This window comes from Juglans microcarpa x Juglans regia, chromosome 2D, assembly GCF_004785595.1.
Source record: "Juglans microcarpa x Juglans regia isolate MS1-56 chromosome 2D, Jm3101_v1.0, whole genome shotgun sequence".
Classification (NCBI taxonomy): domain Eukaryota; kingdom Viridiplantae; phylum Streptophyta; class Magnoliopsida; order Fagales; family Juglandaceae; genus Juglans; species Juglans microcarpa x Juglans regia.
Window position 1 is genome coordinate 32,573,020 of NC_054596.1, and position 19,091 is coordinate 32,592,110.

Here is a 19,091-nt window from a genome sequence, read left to right on the forward strand (position 1 = left end):
TTCCAGATTTCAGAAACCACATGACAGAATTTAGCTCATGTCTACATAATGCATGTCAAAACATATTTTTTCTCCTTTTTCACACAGATTTCATGAATAATGCAGATGAGTGACCGAGGTTGATCTTTATTTTCACAAGTTCCCAACATAACACAAAATATGCAAGTTTTTCATAAAACCAGCCTCAGTCTTATTAACTTGTATAAAACCTAGCATAGGAACCCCACTTACCTGAGTCCTGCAGCGTATTATCTATGACTTGAATACGGTCTCTATCCGTGTCACCACCTATTCATAAGATAATATAAACTAAATATTAAAGTCCAACAATACACAATTGGTCTTAAACAACTCAAGACTCAAACTCTATACCATAATTCAACGAGTCTAATCAAACTTAACTAGCCAAATAACAATCCGGACAGCCCACACTTCAACCCAAAATATTCTATACTAAACTCAGTATGTTGGTTATAAGTGGAGACTGATTTGGAACTGAAAAAGTGTTTGCTGAAAGTTGGCTCGACAGTTGGCTCGAGCCAAGTTCGCTCGACAGACCGCTCGAGCGAAGGCAAGTCAGAGAGGTTCGCTCGAGTATCGCTCGACACTCCGCTCGAGCGAATGCAAGTCAGAGAGTGTCGCTCGAGTCTCGCTCGACACTCCGCTCAAGCCAAAGTTCATTTGGCTGTTCGCTCGAGTAGCGCTCGACAGTTCGCTCGAGCGAAGTACGCAGATTTTGCCAACTTAACCAGTTTACACTACACAAACCACTCTTCTTTCCATTCCCAACTCCATAACATAAAGTATAAACTAATACTTCCAAATATTTTCTCAACCACCAGTCCAACAATTCCACTACAATGAAACTTCAAATAATTCAAACCTAGGACAAAACACCAACCCGAAATACTCACCACGCAACAACCAGAAAAACCTCACAAAAAGCTACTCAATCTCACAGCCAAAACAGATACTGCAACAAAATGAAGATAAACCAAACCCAAAACTAAGAAGCAGAAATCGCGCGGGTACAGAAGGAGAAACCGAGACTTGGATGAGAAAGAAACCCTTACCAGTCGAAAATGGAGGGGATGCGAAATGATGCCCGTGTGTTGCAGATGGAAGCCGAAATGCAAAATGGAGAGAAAACAAAGTTCAACAGACGGCGACACTCTGGAAACCAGAGGCAACGCAGCAACAGAAATCCACGTGAGGAGGTCTAGGGCAAGGGATTCGGAAACTCAAACTAAAGCCAACAACAAGAAATAAAGATGAAACCGAAAAGAAAAGAGAGACGTGCGCGAGAGAGATGCGGGAGAAACTGAAACTGAAACAGAAAAATGCGGAAAGAAACGGAAGTTGAAGAAAAAAACACTCACCTCAAAAACGACGTCGTTCGGGATTCTCACTAAACACGAAAATGGCTGGGCCATTTTCACGCACTGATCCGGGCCACTTTGATGAAGAGGCAGGGCCTTACATCCTCCTCCCCTTACAAGAATTCCGTCCTCGGAATTCGTTACAAGCTATACTAATTTATTTCGAACAAGTGAGGATACTTAACTCGCAACTCTTCCTCGAATTCCCAAGATGCTTCATTGATAGCATGATTATTCCACAATACTTTAACCAAAGAAATAGTTCGATTCCGCAACACTTGCTCTTTCCTGTCCAGAATCCGCAATGGTTCCTCGTTGTAGGTCATGTCCTCTTGAATCTGCAAGGGTTCATGATCTATGATGTGAGTGGGGTCATAGATATACTTTCTCAACATGGACACATGGAACACATTATGCACTCCCGAGAACGTCGGTGGTAGAGCCACCCTGTACGCCACCGGTCCAAACCGATCAAGAATCTCAAACGGCCCAATGTATCTAGGACTCAACTTACCTTTCTTTCTGAATCTCATAACTCCTTTCATTGGTGAAATTCTCATGAAAACCTTATCTCCCATCGCAAATTCTAACTTACGGCAGCGTTTATCTGCATAGCTCTTCTGTCGACTTTGAGCTGTTTTCATTCTAGCCCGAATGATATCTATCTTTTCGGTGGTCTGCTGAATAATCTCTGGCCCTAGAAGTTTCCTTTCACCTACTTCATCCCAATACAATGGAGACCTACATCTCCTGCCATACAAAACCTCGTAAGGTGCCATCCCAATGCTAGCCTGGAAGCTATTATTATATGCAAACTCAACCAATAGTAAATGTTGCATCCAAGATCCCTTGAAATCCATCAAGCATGCCCTCAACATGTCTTCTAAAATCTGAATAGTTCTTTCTGATTGTCCATCTGTCTGAGGATGAAAAGCAGTACTGAAACTTAGCTGAGTACCCATTGCCTCCTGTAAGCGTCGCCAGAACTTCGAGGTAAGGCGAGGATCTCTATCCGACACAATAGATACCGGTACTCCATGCAACCTCACTATTTCCCGCACATACAGTTCAACTAGTTTCTCTAGTTTATAAGAAACTTTAATGGGCACAAAACGGGCGGTCTTCGATAAGCGATCCACGATCACCCATATAGTATCTTGCCCGCTTACGGTCCTTGGTAGAACTGTCACAAAATCCATGGAGATATGTTCCCATTTCCACTCTGGAATCTGAAGTGGCTGTAATAATCCTGCAGGTCTCTGATGTTCCGCCTTCACTTGTTGGCAAGTCAGGCATTGTTCTACGAATTTAGCAATTTCCCTTTTCATGCCATTCCACCAAAAGGACTCTCTCAAATCCCTATACATCTTGGTACTCCCTGGATGAACAGTATACAAAGAACGGTGTGCCTCTTCAAGAATCAACCTTTTTAGTTCATCATCAGCAGGTATGCATACTCCACTCCTAAACCTCAAAATTCCATCCTTGGAAATACAAAAATCAGGTTTGTTCCCGTTTCCAATCTCTTCCCTTAGCTTCACCAACTCTGAGTCCACTTTCTGAGCATCTTTGATTCTATCTATCAAAGTAGGTTGAACCACTAAACTGGCCATGACAACACTTGTATCACTAGAAAAGACTTCAATACCGGCTCTTTCTAAATCCATCAACAACCTATGCTGAGTGGTAATAGCTGCAATTGTCGGTCCCACTGACTTCCTACTTAGAGCGTCGGCTACAACATTAGCTTTGCCTGGGTGATAATTAATGGTGCAATCATAATCCTTGATCAACTCAAGCCACCTCCTTTGTCTCATGTTTAATTCTTTTTGGGTAAAGAAATACTTCAAACTCTTGTGATCCGTAAAAATTTCGCACTTTTCTCCATACAAGTAATGTCTCCAAAGCTTAAGTGCAAAAATGACTGCCGCGAGTTCTAGATCATGGGTGAGATAATTCTGCTCATACACTTTCAGTTGGCGTGAGGCATAAGCTATAACCTTCCCATGTTGCATCAGTACACACCCCAAACCAAGCCTAGAAGCATTGCTATAGACAACAAATCCGCCTCTAGCTGTGGGAACTGTTAACACCGGGGCTGACACTAATCTCTGTTTCAACTCTTGGAAGCTTTCTTCACACTTTGCTGTCCATTCAAACCTATTATTTTTCCTGGTGAGTGCAGTGAGAGGGACTGCTATCTTGGAAAACCCATCAATGAATCGACGGTAATACCCCGCCAATCCCAAAAAGCTTCTAACCTCTTGAACATTCCTCGGTGCCGACCAATTAACCACGGCTTCCACTTTTCCTGGGTCCACTGAAATACCATCCTTTGAAACTACATGCCCCAGAAACGTGATTGAATCAAGCCAAAATTCACACTTCTTCAACTTAGCAAACAGCTGCTTGTCTCTGAGTGTCCCAAGTACCAACTTCAAATGTTCTTCATGCTCGGTCTCGCTTTTGGAGTATATCAGTATATCATCAATAAAGACAACCACAAACTTATCTAAAAACTCATGGAACACCCTGTTCATCAAGTCCATAAATACGGTTGGGGCATTAGTCAGGCCAAAAGGCATGACCAAAAACTCATAATGGCCATAACGGGTTCTGAACGCCGTCTTAGCCACGTCTTCAGCTCTGATCTTCAACTGGTGGTAACCTGATCGAAGATCAATCTTCGAAAATACTTGAGCACCCTGAAGCTGATCAAACAAGTCCTCTATACGGGGTAGCGGGTACTTCTTCTTTATGGTCACCCGATTAAGTTCCCTATAATCGATACACATTCTCATCGATCCATCCTTCTTCTTCACAAAAAGAATTGGAGCTCCCCAAGGTGAAACACTGGGCCTGATGAAACCCTTATCTAACAAATCTTGCAACTGCTTTTTGAGTTCCGCTAATTCAGATGGCGCCATGCGATAAGGTGCTTTCGAAAGGGGTGTCGTGCCTGGAACTAACTCAATAGCAAACTCTACCTCCCGCTCGGGTGGAAGTCCCGATAAATCTTCAGGGAAGACCTCTGGATAATCCCTCACAACAGGTATCTGTTCCAACATCACTTCCCCCTTTGGCGCTTCTACCACACAGGCTAGGAATCCCTGACAACCATCATGCAACAGTTTTCCAACCTGAATGGCAGAAATTATGGGTGGAGTCAACCTCACTTTTGATCCTGTGAACCGAAATTCACCTTCATTAGGGGGTCTGAATACCACTTCCTTTTTAGCACAATCAATACTGGCGTGAAAGGAAGCCAGCCAATCCATACCCAAAATTACATCAAACCCAACCATGTGGAAAACTATTAAATCTGCTGGCATCAGTCTTCCCTCCATAGAAAGAGGGCATCCAGGTAAAATCTCACTACAGACTACAGAATTTCCTATTGGGGTCGCAACCACTAACTTGTTCCTCAACCTTTCAGTATCTAAAGTGCAAAATCTAGAGTACGCCGTGGAAACAAAAGAATGTGTCGCTCCCGAGTCAAATAACACAAAAGCATTATTAGAAAACAGAGAAAGAGTACCTGTGATCACATTCAAACTCATCCATGAACCAAGAATATTCAAAGTCTTAACCAGAATCAATCAAAGAAAAGAAAATAATAGAAACTATAAATCCTTGAAGTAAAACCAAAGAGTCATACCAGTGATCACGTCATTCCTACCCTCAACTTCTCCAGGTGTTAGTGCAAAGACTCGAGCAGGTGCAGTAGGACGTTGATTGCTGCCCCGGGCCGATACTTCATTCCTCTGAGGTGGTGGTATGAATGTCTGGTTGCTCCTATTTTGCATTGGGCAATCCCTGATGTAGTGTCCTGTTTTGCCACAACGAAAACACAATCCCACCCCTTTTCTGCACTCTCCGGAGTGCACTTGATTGCATGTCCTACACTGGTAGGGCTGTTGATTACTCTGAACCAGCCTTTTTCCCGAACTACTACCTTCATTCCTCTTTTTCCATGGTCCCTGATCCATGCCAGACTGGTACCCAGTAGGAGTAGTCCTTTTTCTCTGTTCATGCATTGCAGCGCTTCTTTGAAGGGTTCTTTCAAAAACTGTTGCTTTATCCACCAATTCTGAGAAGTTCCGAATCTGGAAACCCACCACACGCACGTATAGTTTCTCATTCAGTCCTTGCTCAAATTTGCGTGCCTTCTTTTCCTCATCGGGAATCAAATAAGTAGCAAAACGGGATAACTCAGTAAACTTAGCAGCATACTGATGTACCGTCATTGTCCCCTGAACCAAGGTGGCAAATTCCATAGCCTTGTCCTCACGGAAAGAGCTAGGGAAGAAGCGCTCAAGAAAGATCTGCTTGAAGTGCAGCCAACTGACTATCTCTATCCCCTCTGCTTCCCTGATAGATCTTTCAGAGATCCACCACCTCTTCGCTTCCCCAGTAAGCTTGAATGTGGCGTATGCCACTTTTTGTTCTTCAGTACAAGTTAGGACTCGCAAAATCTCCTCAATGTCCTGAATCCAATCCTCCGCCAAAGTTGGATCGCCTCTCCCATCAAATAAAGGAGGGTGCATACGATTGAATTGTTCAACAGTACAACCCCCTTCATTGAAATTACGCTGGCGGCCCATGGGATTCTGCACAAGGTCATCAATTAACTGATGTGCAGCTGCTCGTAATACGTCGGAAGCACTCGGGTTTGCTTCCCTTTCGTTCTCGATCGCATCCAGATCCGACATGCTTCGTTCTCTACGACGAGGTGGCATCCTGACAAAATAACTAGAATTTTTAAAAATCGCTTCGAAAATAGAATTTATAAGAACATAGAAAATTAGTGGTATTTGTAAAAACAAAACGTATATATATTAGAATTCAAAAATATAAGAATATCTATAACAGAGACAAAAGAGGAACGCACAACGGTAGTAATAGTCAATCTCTCCAAAATTTAACATCTTACTCCATCTGAGTATTTAAGAAGGCTCCGCCACTAAACTAAACCTTAATCAACATGAATTTAGTTCATAGACCTATGAAATACCACACTTCATAGTTATTCGCAAAGCCTGTGAATTCTAAGACTTCCCACTTCAACAATATTCAATCCTATGCACCCACAGAAATCTAAACCTCCTAGGTTTATAGTATGCAGAATACAAACCTGGCTCTGATACCAAATGTAACGCCCCAAATCCGGGTGGCTTGGAGAATTTCTACTTGTCACTCATAAACATATCTCCCAACACATCCAAAGAGTAAACTCCAAAAAAACTTCATAAATGAAATCAATCTCAAATCTTCTCAATAATCTCATTACAAACTCCACACAATCTTTAATGCAATAATAATAAATCAAAGGGGTCCATAACCTCCCGATAGTCATAACAAACCAACTAAATATCTCATAAATCTTACTAAACTCAAGACATAGATAAAACTCAAAGTTATTAAAACTAAGAACACCAGAAGTCCTTCTTCTACCAACATCTCCTCAGCTTAGACACAAACAGCATTCTAATCTAGGTCCTCATTTGGACTCACCACATCATCTGAAAAATATTATAATGATAGGGGGTGAGTTATCAATAACTCAGTAAGCAGAAATCATATGCTAGCGTGCAAACATGAGCATTTATCAAGGAGAGTATGCAGAACAAAATATTTTTCCAGAGTTATCATGCAGAACAGAGCATATTTTCAAAATAACAGAGCGATGGTGTTAAAACAAGTAAAACCCATGGTACTTTGGCATAACATAAACTGAGTATCATCATCAAATCAAAATTGAGCATCAAATAGAGCAGAGACCATGTTTCACCCCCGTGGTAGGGTTGTGCTAACCCCGGTGGCCAAACCAGGCAGAGACAGAGGTGAAATCTTTCCTTTATTCTTCTCAGAGCCCCGAGTGTGCACACAGGAAAGACCACAATAAAACCACTTTGTTTCCAAAGTGGGTGCACTCATAGACAGAGAAGTTGGTACCAACCCAAACAGAGCAGAGCATAACAGAGCAGAGCAGAACAAAGCAGAGGCAGAGTCAGATACGAAAACCAGTACACCATGCCAAGGGTTTTCAGATGTTATAACAAAATAATACAGAGTACCAAAACAGAATCAGACAGTTACACACGCTGAACACAAAAGCCAGAACACTTTCTAAAAAAAATGCACAACTTTTCATATCCTCAATATCGCTCTTTTCTAGATTTCAGAAACCACATGTCAGAATTTAGCTCATGTCTACACAATGCATGCCAAAACATATTTTTTTTCCTTTTTCACACAGATTTCATGAATAATGCAGATGAGTGACCGAGGTTGATCTTTATTTTCACAAGTTCCCAACATAACACAAAATATGCAAGTTTTTCATAAAACCAGCCTCAGTCTTATTAACTTGTATAAAACCTAGCATAGGAACCCCACTTACCTGAGTCCTGCAGCGTATTATCTATGACTTGAATACGGTCTCTATCCGTGTCGCCACCTATTCATAAGATAATATAAACTAAATATTAAAGTCCAACAATACACAATTGGTCTTAAACAACTCAAGACTCAAACTCTAGACCATAATTCAACGAGTGTAATCAAACTTAACTAGCCAAATAACAATCCGGACAGCCCACACTTCAACCCAAAATATTCTATACTAAACTCAGTATATTGGTTATAGGTGGAGACAGATTTGGAACTGAAAAAGTGTTTGCTGAAAGTTGGCTCGACAGTTGGCTCGAGCCAAGTTCGCTCGACAGACCGCTCGAGCGAAGGCAAGTCAGAGAGGTTCGCTCGAGTCTCGCTCGACACTCCGCTCGAGCGAATGCAAGTCAGAGAGGTTCGCTCGAGTCTCGCTCGACACTCCGCTCAAGCCAAAGTTCATTTGGCTGTTCGCTCGAGTAGCGCTCGACAGTTCGCTCGAGTGAAGTACGCAGATTTTGCCAACTTAACTAGTTTACACTACAAAAAGCACTCTTCTTTCCATTCCCAACTCCATAACATAAAGTATAAACTAATACTTCCAAATATTTTCTCAACCACCAGTCCAACAATTCCACTACAATGAAACTTCAAATAATCCAAACCTAGGACAAAATACCAACCCAAAATACTCACCACGCAACAACCAGAAAAACCTCACAAAAAGCTACTCAATCTCACAGCCAAAACAGATACTGCAACAAAATGAAGATAAACCAAACCCAAAACTAAGAAGCAGAAATCGCACGGTTACAGAAGGAGAAACCGAGACTTGGATGAGAAAGAAACCCTTACCAGTCGAAAATGGAGGGGATGCGAAATGATGCCCGTGTGTTGCAGATGGAAGCCGAAATGCAAAATGGAGAGAAAACAGAGTGCAACAGACGGCGACACTCGGGAAACCAGAGGCAACGCAGCAACAGAAATCCACGTGAGGAGGTCTAGGGCAAGGGATTCGGAAACTCAAACTAAAGCCAACAACAAGAAATAAAGATGAAACCGAAAAGAAAAGAGAGACGTGCGCGAGAGAGATGCGGGAGAAACTGAAACTGAAACAGAAAAATGCGGAAAGAAACGGAAGTTGAAGAAGAAAATACTCACCTCAAAAACGACGTCGTTCGGGATTCTCACTAAACACGAAAATGGCTGGGCCATTTTCACGCACTGATCCGGGCCACTTTGATGAAGAGGCAGGGCCTTACAATATAAATGTCAAGAGCAAGTATGCTAGTCATTGCAGCAACCAGAACAAACCATGGGCTTCTCTAACTATTGCCAATGCATTTGTTATGCTTTGGTCCTCACTTTGGGAGCTTTGGCTTCTCAAGTTGCTGCTCGCACCCTCCAAGATGTGACAATGCGGGAGATGCATGAACAATGGATGGCTCGTTATGGACGGTTATACGAAAATAATTAGGAGAAGGAGAAGCGTTTGAAGATATTTAAGGAAAATGTGGCGCTTATAGAATCTTTCAACGGCGTTGGAAACAAACCTTACAAGTTAGGAGTCAACCAATTTGCAGATCTTATGAATGAAGAGTTCAAAGCCTCTCGAAATAGATTCAAGGGGCATGAGTGCTCAACAAAGACTTCTACCTTCAAATATCAAAATGTGACTGCATTGCCTTTTACTATGGATTGGAGAAAGAAGGGAGCTGTAACACCCATCAAAGACCAAGGCCAATGTGGTAAGTGTCTAATTTTGAGATGAACTAAGTCCAATTTATGTTTCTTAACACTTTTTGGTGATGAAATGTAGGATGTTGCTGGGCATTTTCAGCAGTGGCAGCCATGGAAGGAATTACTAAGCTAAAAAGTGGTAAACTAATCTCATTGTCAGAGCAAGAGCTGGTTGATTGCGACATTAAAGGAGTCGACCAAGGATGTAGCGGTGGTTTGATGGACAATGCTTTCCAATTCGTCCAAAACAATCATGGTCTCACTACAGAAGCCAACTATCCTTACACAGGTGTGGATGGAACCTGCAACACAAAGGGAGAAGCCAACCATGCAGCCAACATAAACGGCTACGAAGATGTGCCAGCCAACAGTGAGAAGGCACTTCTTAAGGCTGTAGCTAATCAGCCAATTTCTGTTGCCATAGATGCTGGAGGATCTGACTTCCAATTCTATTCAAGCGGAATTTTTACAGGAGAGTGTGGTACTAATCTAGACCACGGCGTTACTGCTATTGGTTATGGGGTTACTAATGATGGAACCAAGTATTGGCTGGTGAAAAACTCGTGGGGTACAGAATGGGGTGAAGAAGGGTACATAAGGATGCAAAGAGATGTTGATGCAAAGGAAGGCCTATGTGGTATAGCTATGCAAGCCTCTTATCCGACCGCATAGAACTTATAAATCACATTCAAAGTCAATGTCCGCCACCACACATGCAATATGATGCACTACTTGTTTTCAGTCATTTCAATTCTAAGTAATGAAAATCTAAGTGTAAACTCTCTGGTTTACACATGATGTATGTAAACCTTTTTTGTTGTATCCTTATTCTCCCGACCAGCGCCCAATTGTTTGAAAAGACTTGACAATGAAAATGCGTTCAAAGAAACACTGGTAAAGCTAGAAATATACTAAGAATATGGATGAATGAAGGGAGTATGGGTATTTTAACGGTATTATAATTGACATCAACTTATTCCTCGAAATCGCAATCAGAAATTGGGCCCATAAAAAGCATGCAGTAATACAATACTAAACTAGTTGTGTGAACGATAGTTAAATTGTAATGGGCGTTAATCCACTATCTCATGAGTTGCTCTTGTTTTAATAGAAGAGAGAGAGAATTTAAATATACACATGCATTTAGCATATTTTGAAAAGTGGACTTGTAACATACTAGTCATAGATTTAGGGTATATAAGTAGATCTTCTAGGTTTTTTTTTTTTTTTTTTCTATTATTGTTATTATTATAATCTTATCAAATTTTATATTTATTAATTTTAATAATTACTATTATAATTTTGTTTGAATTTACTAGAGTTTTGTTTTATTATTAATTCTAATAATTATTACTAGATTTTAAGTCCCACCAGAATTTTGATTTGAATTTAAATCTCAGTTCTTCCTATCACCACCGAACCTCATCTTTTGATTTTTTATGATCCTAACATCATACTCATCCTTATCCCCTAATTTTGTAAATTCAAATCCGAATCAACTCTAAAATCCTATTAGCAAACGTTCCTTTTCCCATCATCTATAAATCCCACGAAAACCCTTTGCTTTAAACACACGAAAATACGAAGAAACTCACTTGTGCATAAGCCTTTTACTCTGTCCAGCAGCCACTGCAACAAACCACCCTTCCCCAGCCACCCAGAGCTACCGCATGTCAACTCCTCCTCTCGGCAAGTTTTTTTCCCTCCGTCCGCCATTCTCTCTCTCTCTCTCTCTCTCTCTCTCTATATGTATATTCTTTTGATTCTCAGTTAGTATTACCAAGACTAAGTCCTTTCTCTTTCTGAACTCCACGATACTCAGAGCCCATTTTCAGCTTCACCGTTGTTGATCTTCACAGATCTGTCGCATTCATTTTCCTCTCACGGTGAGTTGGTTTCTCCCTGTCGCGTGATACCTTTCTTCTTCAATGAAACTTTTCATTTATGCGTTAACAGATTTCCAAATTTGCTTTTCATTAAAGCTTTGCATGTTTGTTTTTCATTGAACTCACAAAAACTACCCTTCAATGAAATCTCTAGAAGCCTTGATTAGGTGCAATTCCAATTCAGCCCTTAAAGTTTTAAACACATGTTTTAAGTTCACGTAAAGTTTTGTGAAATGGGCTTGAGTTGTGTTATTACGTGGGTTCTACTTTTATGATAATTTTATCCTAAAGTTTAGTAGTTTTATGGGCTGCACTATGATGTTGGACTTAATATTTTAAACAAGAGTTTTTACTTAAATAAATATATTAGGCATAGACTTTTTTTATAAGAAAGTGTTTAAAGAATTAGAAATACATTTTAAAGTATACAATTGAGCCTAATATTTTAGTTAATATTTCCTTTGTCAATTTAGTATGATTTTAATAAAATTATTATGTTATACTTTAAATAGAAAAATTAAGGAATATGTTATGAGTTTTTAAATAATTATATTAAGAAATGAAACCTATTTTAAGAATTTGGATTTTTATGACTTATTTTAAAATAGCCCTAGTATCCTACTAAATTATAATATATTATTAGTGTTTAAGTAATTTAAAATATCAAGATTTATCGATTATGGTGTTACACAAAGATTTATTTTACTATCTTTTGGATTATGAATTTAATTAAGTAGGATATTAGTACATGTTGTTCCTAGAAAGATTCAGTGATAGTTAATATTGCGTATAGGTGACGAGTTACGAAGTGAGATTCAAGAAGAAGCACATCGAGGTAAGTAATTTGATCACAAATTAGGATCATCACAGTTCAGCTTATATATAAGTATTATTCAAGCCAGTTCATTTCCAGCTATTATTTATGCACCACTCATGTCATATACAAATATGTCATCCAGCATAGCATACGATTATATCATTTCGCATCATGTTCAAATTCAGAAATTATAATTATGTATGTAATATGTCATGCATCTCATGTGTATAAGACACATAACCTATCTTAAGTTCAAGTGCAAAATAAGATAAGATTAGTTAATTAGATGGCCATTCAGATTTAAGGTACCAATGCAGTTCACTTTCAGGGAAGATGTGCAAGCCATAGGCTCAAGCGTGGTCCACCATAGTATGCCAAAATACTATCAGCGGCTCCCCCTGCAGCCGCGGGATATGGGGCCGGTGCACAACCTCGCACACAGGGTTAGGTGTGTTTGCCAGTCAGATAAATCAGTTAAATCAGATAAATCAGTCAGACCAGTCAGTTAATTCAGTTAAATCAATCATACATAGCATGAGCATCAGTATGAACAGTCATGAATTTAAACTTTCAGCATGAAAACTTTTATGAAAACCTTACGTTTATTATGTTTATGTTGTAATGGATTTCTTGCTGAGTCTTCGACTCATTTTAGTTTGTTTTCATGTTTTTAACTACCCAGGTGAGAATGATGAATACAAGCAGGCAGGTCAGGATTAGAAGGAGCAATTGATTTTAGTTTTAGACTTTCTAGAATAAAATTTTCTTTTATGACATAAATTTATTCAGTTTATTCATTTAATGTTTTTTAAGACATTTTATTAGACATTTTTCTACAAAATAAATTCTAATTTCATTTATGAAATATGAGATCTCTTGCCGAGTTTATTTTATGAAAAATACATGACACTCCTAACCTACTGGAAGGGAGTGTTACAATTTGGTATCAGAGCCGTACGAGAGATTCTATGGACTTTTGTTTTGGAAATAAAAAAACTTATATAAATTCTAGAGTTATTACCTAGGATGCTCCTAGCCTACCAGTGAGTAATCGAGGTTTTTTTTTTTTATTTAGGGTTGAATAACTTATAGTTTTTCTAATTAGAACCATCATTGTAGTTGTTTTATTGTCATTATTTTACATTTTTATCAAATACTAGATAATTGTTATTATGACATCTTGACGTAGATCATGGCCACCAGCACTAGAAATCACCCAAATCGAGAGGGATCTTCTGGATCTAATCAGAATGATAACTCAGACCCTCTTGTCGCAGCTGCTACCCAATTTTTCCAATCACTGGTTAGTGGCCAATTTATGGCATCTAGAGCTCCATAGGCCGGTTGTACCTTGGAACAATTTTCCCGCCAGCATCCCCCTACTTTCGTTGGCAGATTGAATTCCTTAGATGTGGAAAGCTGGATTGAACGTATGGAGCAGATTTTTGAAGCGCTCTACTGCACGAATGATCAAAAGGTGAAATATGCCACTTACCATTTGACTGACATGGCAAAAAAGTGGTGGAAGTCGACTCAGGCATCAGTTCAATTGGAATTTGGGGAAGCAGTCCCCATTTCTTGGGAACATTTCAAGAGAATCTTTCTAGATCACTTTTTCCCACGGACCCTTCGGGAGTCGAGAGCTCGCCAATTTATGGACCTCACTCAAGGAACAATGACAGTAGCACAGTATGCTATGAAATTCATGGAGCTTTCCCGTTTCGCCAGTTACTTAATTCCAGATGAGGAAAAGAAAGATGAAAAATTCGAGCGCAGACTGGATCGTGGGATTCGAGAACGTGTGCGTACTCTCAGGATTCGGAGTTTCACAAAGCTAGTCACTCGAGCTACCATTGTTGAAGAAGACCTCCAAGAAAACATTGAGTACAACAACCAAAGGAAGCATCAGCAACAGCAGCAACAACTCCAATCAGTGTCGCATAAGGACAAGAAGCCTCATATCGAGAATCGTCAGGGGCACCACCAACAGGGCAAACTTACCCCACTTGCGCAACATGTGGGAGAAGACATTTGGGAAAATGTATCTATGGCCAGAACGTGTATTTCAAGTGCAGGAAGCGAAACCATCTAGCTCGGGACTGCCCAATAAAGAGACCCGGGGAACCAGGTAGGAGTAGAGGACATAAGATACAACTACAGCAAGAGTATATACCCTCACCCCTGTTGATGCTGAAGCGTCAAATGATGTAGTCACAGGTACATTTCTTTATCCTAAATTTAGATGTGTCTATTATATGATGAATAAATCATATGATCCTGATAGCTCTAAGTTGTTGTGACATCTATATAGGCACATTATCGTTATTTTCACGTCATGCCTCCATTTTATTCGATTTCGATGCTACTCATTCTTTCATTTCAAATCATTATTCACCTTTGACTGAGAAGATACCTGAACTACTAGAACCTAGCATGTCTGTTGCTACACCCTCAGGGGAACATATCATTTGTGATTCTATGCTAATTGGATGTCCGATAGAGATTCAAGGGAGAATTCTCCCTGCAGACTTAATCATATTTAATATGTCCGGATTTGATGTGATTTTGGGAATGGACTGGTTGTCCCAGAACCATGCCTGTGTGGATTGCTTTAATAAGAGAGTAGTCTTTAAATCTACAATGGGAGGAGTTTAGTTTTCAGTCAGAACGAGAAAGTTCCCATCCTCATGTAATCTCAACTTTACAGGCTACCAGACTTCTGAGACAAGGGTGCATGGGATTCCTAGCGAGTTTGGTCTTACCATCAGAAGATGGACTCAAGATTGAAGACATAAAAGCAGTTAGAGAATTTAGAGACATGTTTCCTGAAGATCTTCCAGGGTTACCACAGGATAAAGAAGTAGAATTCGCGATTGATCTCACTCCAGGAACAACGCCTATATCTAAAGCTCCCTACCACATGACTCCAGTTGAGTTAAGGGAACTCAAGGATCAATTACAAGAGTTATTAGAAAAAGGTTTCATACGCCCCGGTGTTTCTCCATGGGGTGCTCCAGTACTTTTCGTGAAGAAGAAGGATGGGTCTATGCGTTTATGTATTAACTACAGGGAGTTAAATAAAGTAACTATCAAGAACAGATACCCTCTGCCCCAGATAGACGACTTATTTGATCAACTTCAGGGAGCCCAAGTCTTTCCTAAAATAGATTTGCGATCTAGATATCACCAGTTGAAGGTTAAGGAGACAAATGTGCAGAAGACGGCTTTCCAGACACGATATGGACACTATGAATTCCTTGTTATGCCATTTGGTCTAACTAATACCCCCGCAGCTTTCATGGATCTTATGAATAGGGTATATAAGGATTATTTGGACCAGTTTGTGATAGTTTTTATCAATGATATTCTCATCTATTTTTGGAGTAGCAAAGAGCATGAGGTGCATTTAAGGATTGCTCTTCAAACACTAAGAGAAAAGAAGTTGTATGCAAAATTTAAGAAATGCGAGTTCTGGTTACAAGAGATTTTCTTTTTGGGACACGTGATATTAGCAAAAGGAATTTCGGTGGACCCAGCGAAGGTTGAGGCAGTGGTAAAATGGGTCAAGTCTAGTAATGTCAATGAGGTACGAAGTTTCTTAGGTCTCGCTGGCTACTACAGAAGATTTATAGAAGGAGTTTCAAGTATAACAGCTCCGATGACAAAGTTGACAAGAAAGGATGAGAAGTTCCTATGGACAAATGAGTGTGAGGACAGCTTCTAAGAATTGAAGAAAAGATTAGTGACGGCACCAGTTCTTACAGTTCCCTCGAGAGATGGAAGATTTGTTATATACAGCGATGCTTCACTAAAGGGTTTAGGTTGTGTTTTAATACAGAATGAGAAAGTAATTTCATACCCTTCCCGACAGCTAAAGAATTATGAGCATAATTACCCAACCCATGATCTGGAACTTGCAACAGTGGTTTTTGCCTTGAAGATATGGAGACATTATCTTTATGGTGAGAAGTGCAAGATTTATACCGACCATAAGAGTCTGAAATATTTCTTCACACAGAAAGAATTGAATATGAGACAACGGAGATGGTTGGAACTTCTGAAGGATTATGACTGTAATATTAACTACCATCCTGGTAAACCAAACGTCGTAGCAGATGCACTTAGTCGAAAGTCATCCTCTGGCACCCTGGCTACGATGTTTACTCCTAATAAGAATATACTACTAGACATGGAGCGAGCAGGCATTGAGGTAATCCAGGACACTCAATCTAAGATGAATAGTTTGACCCTAGGTTCAACATTGATAGATCAAATTAAGGTCGTCCAAGCAAGTGATACAGAATTGATGAAGATTAAAGAAGAAATAGCATAGGGTAAGAGACCTAATTATCTAGTATCAGATGATGGCACCTTGAGATTTAGGGGAAGATTATGTGTACTCAATGATAGAGTAATCAAAGATTTGATTTTGAGAGAAGCTCATCGTTCACTCTACACAGTTCATCCGGGGAGCACCAAGATATATCGGGATCTAAAACAACACTTTTGGTGGAGTGGGATGAAGCGAGAGATAGTGACATATATAGCACAGTGTCTCACATGTCAACAAGTCAAAGCAGAGCATCAAAGACCCTCAGGTACACTTCAGCCACTCCCAATACCAGTGTGGACTTGGGATGAGATTAGGATGGACTTTGTTTCAGGATTCCCGAAGGTGCTAGGAGGTCAGAATGCAGCATGGGTGATTGTTGACCGACTATCAAAATCAGCCCATTTTATTCCTATTCAGATGACGTACTTCATAGATAGACTGGCAGAATTGTACATTAGAGAGATTGTCATATTACATGGGATACCATCTAAGATCATCTCTAACAGAGATACTCGATTCACTTCAGTTTTTTGGAGGAAGGTACAGAAGGAGTTGGGAACTCAACTGACTTACAGCACGGCATTTCATCCTCAGACAGATGGTCAGTCAGAGAGGACAATTCAGATCCTAGAAGATATGCTTAGAGTGTGCGTGATGGAATTTAAAGGTAGTTGGATTAAGTATCTATCCATTATTGAGTTCGCATATAATAATAGTTATCAGGAAAGTATTCAGGCAGCGCGGTATGAAGTTCTCTATGGACGTAAATGTAGGTCGCCCCTCTACTGGGATGAGGTAGGAGAGTAGAGGATACTGGGACAAGAAATTATACAAGACATGTGTGAGAAAATATCAATTATTAGAAAGAAACTCGCCATAGCACAAGAGCGACAAAAAAAATATGCAAACCAACGATGACGAGAATTAGAATTCGATATAGAAGACAAAGTATTCTTGAAGGTTGCACCGATGAAAGGGATAATGCATTTTGGTAAAAAGGGAAAGCTAAGCCCAAGGTACATAAGTCCTTTTGAGATATTAGAAAGAATAGGTGTTGCAGCTTACAGACTAGCACTTCCACCTCACTTGTCGGCAGTGCATAACGTGTTTCATGTCTCTATGTTACAAAAATATGCCACGGATCCCACACATGTATCGGAATACGAGCCTCTTCAGATTCGAGACGACCTCAGCTATGAAGAAATTTCAATGAGAATATTAGCACAGAAGGCCCATGTGCTAAGAAATAGAACTATTCAAATGGTCAAAGTACTTTGGAGTCACCCCAACGAGAGAGAAGCCACTTGGGAACACGAGGAAGACAAGAGAGAGAAATACCCCTACTTATTTAATTGAGGTACGTTTCATCTCAGGGACAAGATTTTCTTTTAGTGGGGGAGATTTGTAACACACTAGTCATAGATTTAGGGTATATAAGTAGATCTTTTAGTTATTTTTTTTTCTATTATTATTATTATTATTATTATTATTATAATCTTATCAAATTTTATATTTATTAATTTTAATAATTACTATTATAATTTTGTTTGAATTTACTAGAGTTTTGTTTTATTATTAATTCTAATAATTATTACTAGATTTTATCAGATTTTACATCCCATTAGAATTTTGGTTTGAATTTAAATCTCAGTTCTTCCTATCTCCACTGAAACTCATCTTTTGATTTTTTATGATCCTAACCTCATACTCATCCTTATCCCCTAATTTGGTAAACCCAAATCAGAACCAACTCTAAAATCCTATCAGCAAACATTCCTTTTCCCATCGTCTATAAATCCCACGAAAACCCTTTGCTTTAAACACACGAAAATACGAAGAAACTCACTTATGCATAAGCCTTTTACTCTGTCCAGCAACCACCACAGCGTCCCTCCGAGCAACTAGCAGCCACTGCAACAAACCACCCTTTCCCTAGCCACCCAGAGTCAACGCACGTCAGCTCCTCCTCTCGGTAAGTTTTTTTCCCTCCATCCGCCATTTTCTCACTCTCTCTCTCTCTCTCTCTCTCTCTCTCTCTCCCTCTCTCTCTGTGTTCTTTTGATTCTCAATTAGTATTACAAAGACTAAGTCCTTTCTCTTTCTAAACTCCACAATATTCAGACCCCATTTTCAGCTTCACCGTCGTTGATCTTCACAGATATGTCGCATCGATTTTCCTCACACAGTGAGTTGGTTTCTCCCTGTCGCGTGATAGCTCTCTTCTTCAATGAAACTTTTCATTTCTACGTTAACAGATTTCCAGATTTCCTTTTCATTAAAGCTTTGCATGTTTGTTTTTCATTGAACTTACAAAACTGCCCTTCAATGAAATCTCTAGAAGCCTTGATTAGGTGCAATTCCAATTCCACCCTCAAAGTTTTAAACACATGTTTTAAGTTCACGTAAAGTTTTGTGAAATGGGCTTGAGTTGTGCTATTACGTGGGTTCTACTTTTATGATAATTTTATCCTAAAGTTTAGTAGTTTTATGGGCTGCACTCTGATGTTGGACTTAATATTTTAAACAAGAGTTTTTACTTAAATAAA

At 39.7% G+C, this 19,091-nt stretch overlaps 2 pseudogenes; both read left to right on the forward strand.

Annotated features, from left to right (window-relative positions):
* Positions 1–9,084: 9,084 nt before the first annotated feature.
* Positions 9,085–10,181, forward strand: LOC121251236 (annotated as a pseudogene).
* Positions 10,182–13,404: 3,223 nt separating this feature from the next.
* LOC121249443 lies at positions 13,405–17,352 on the forward strand (annotated as a pseudogene).
* Positions 17,353–19,091: the final 1,739 nt, after the last annotated feature.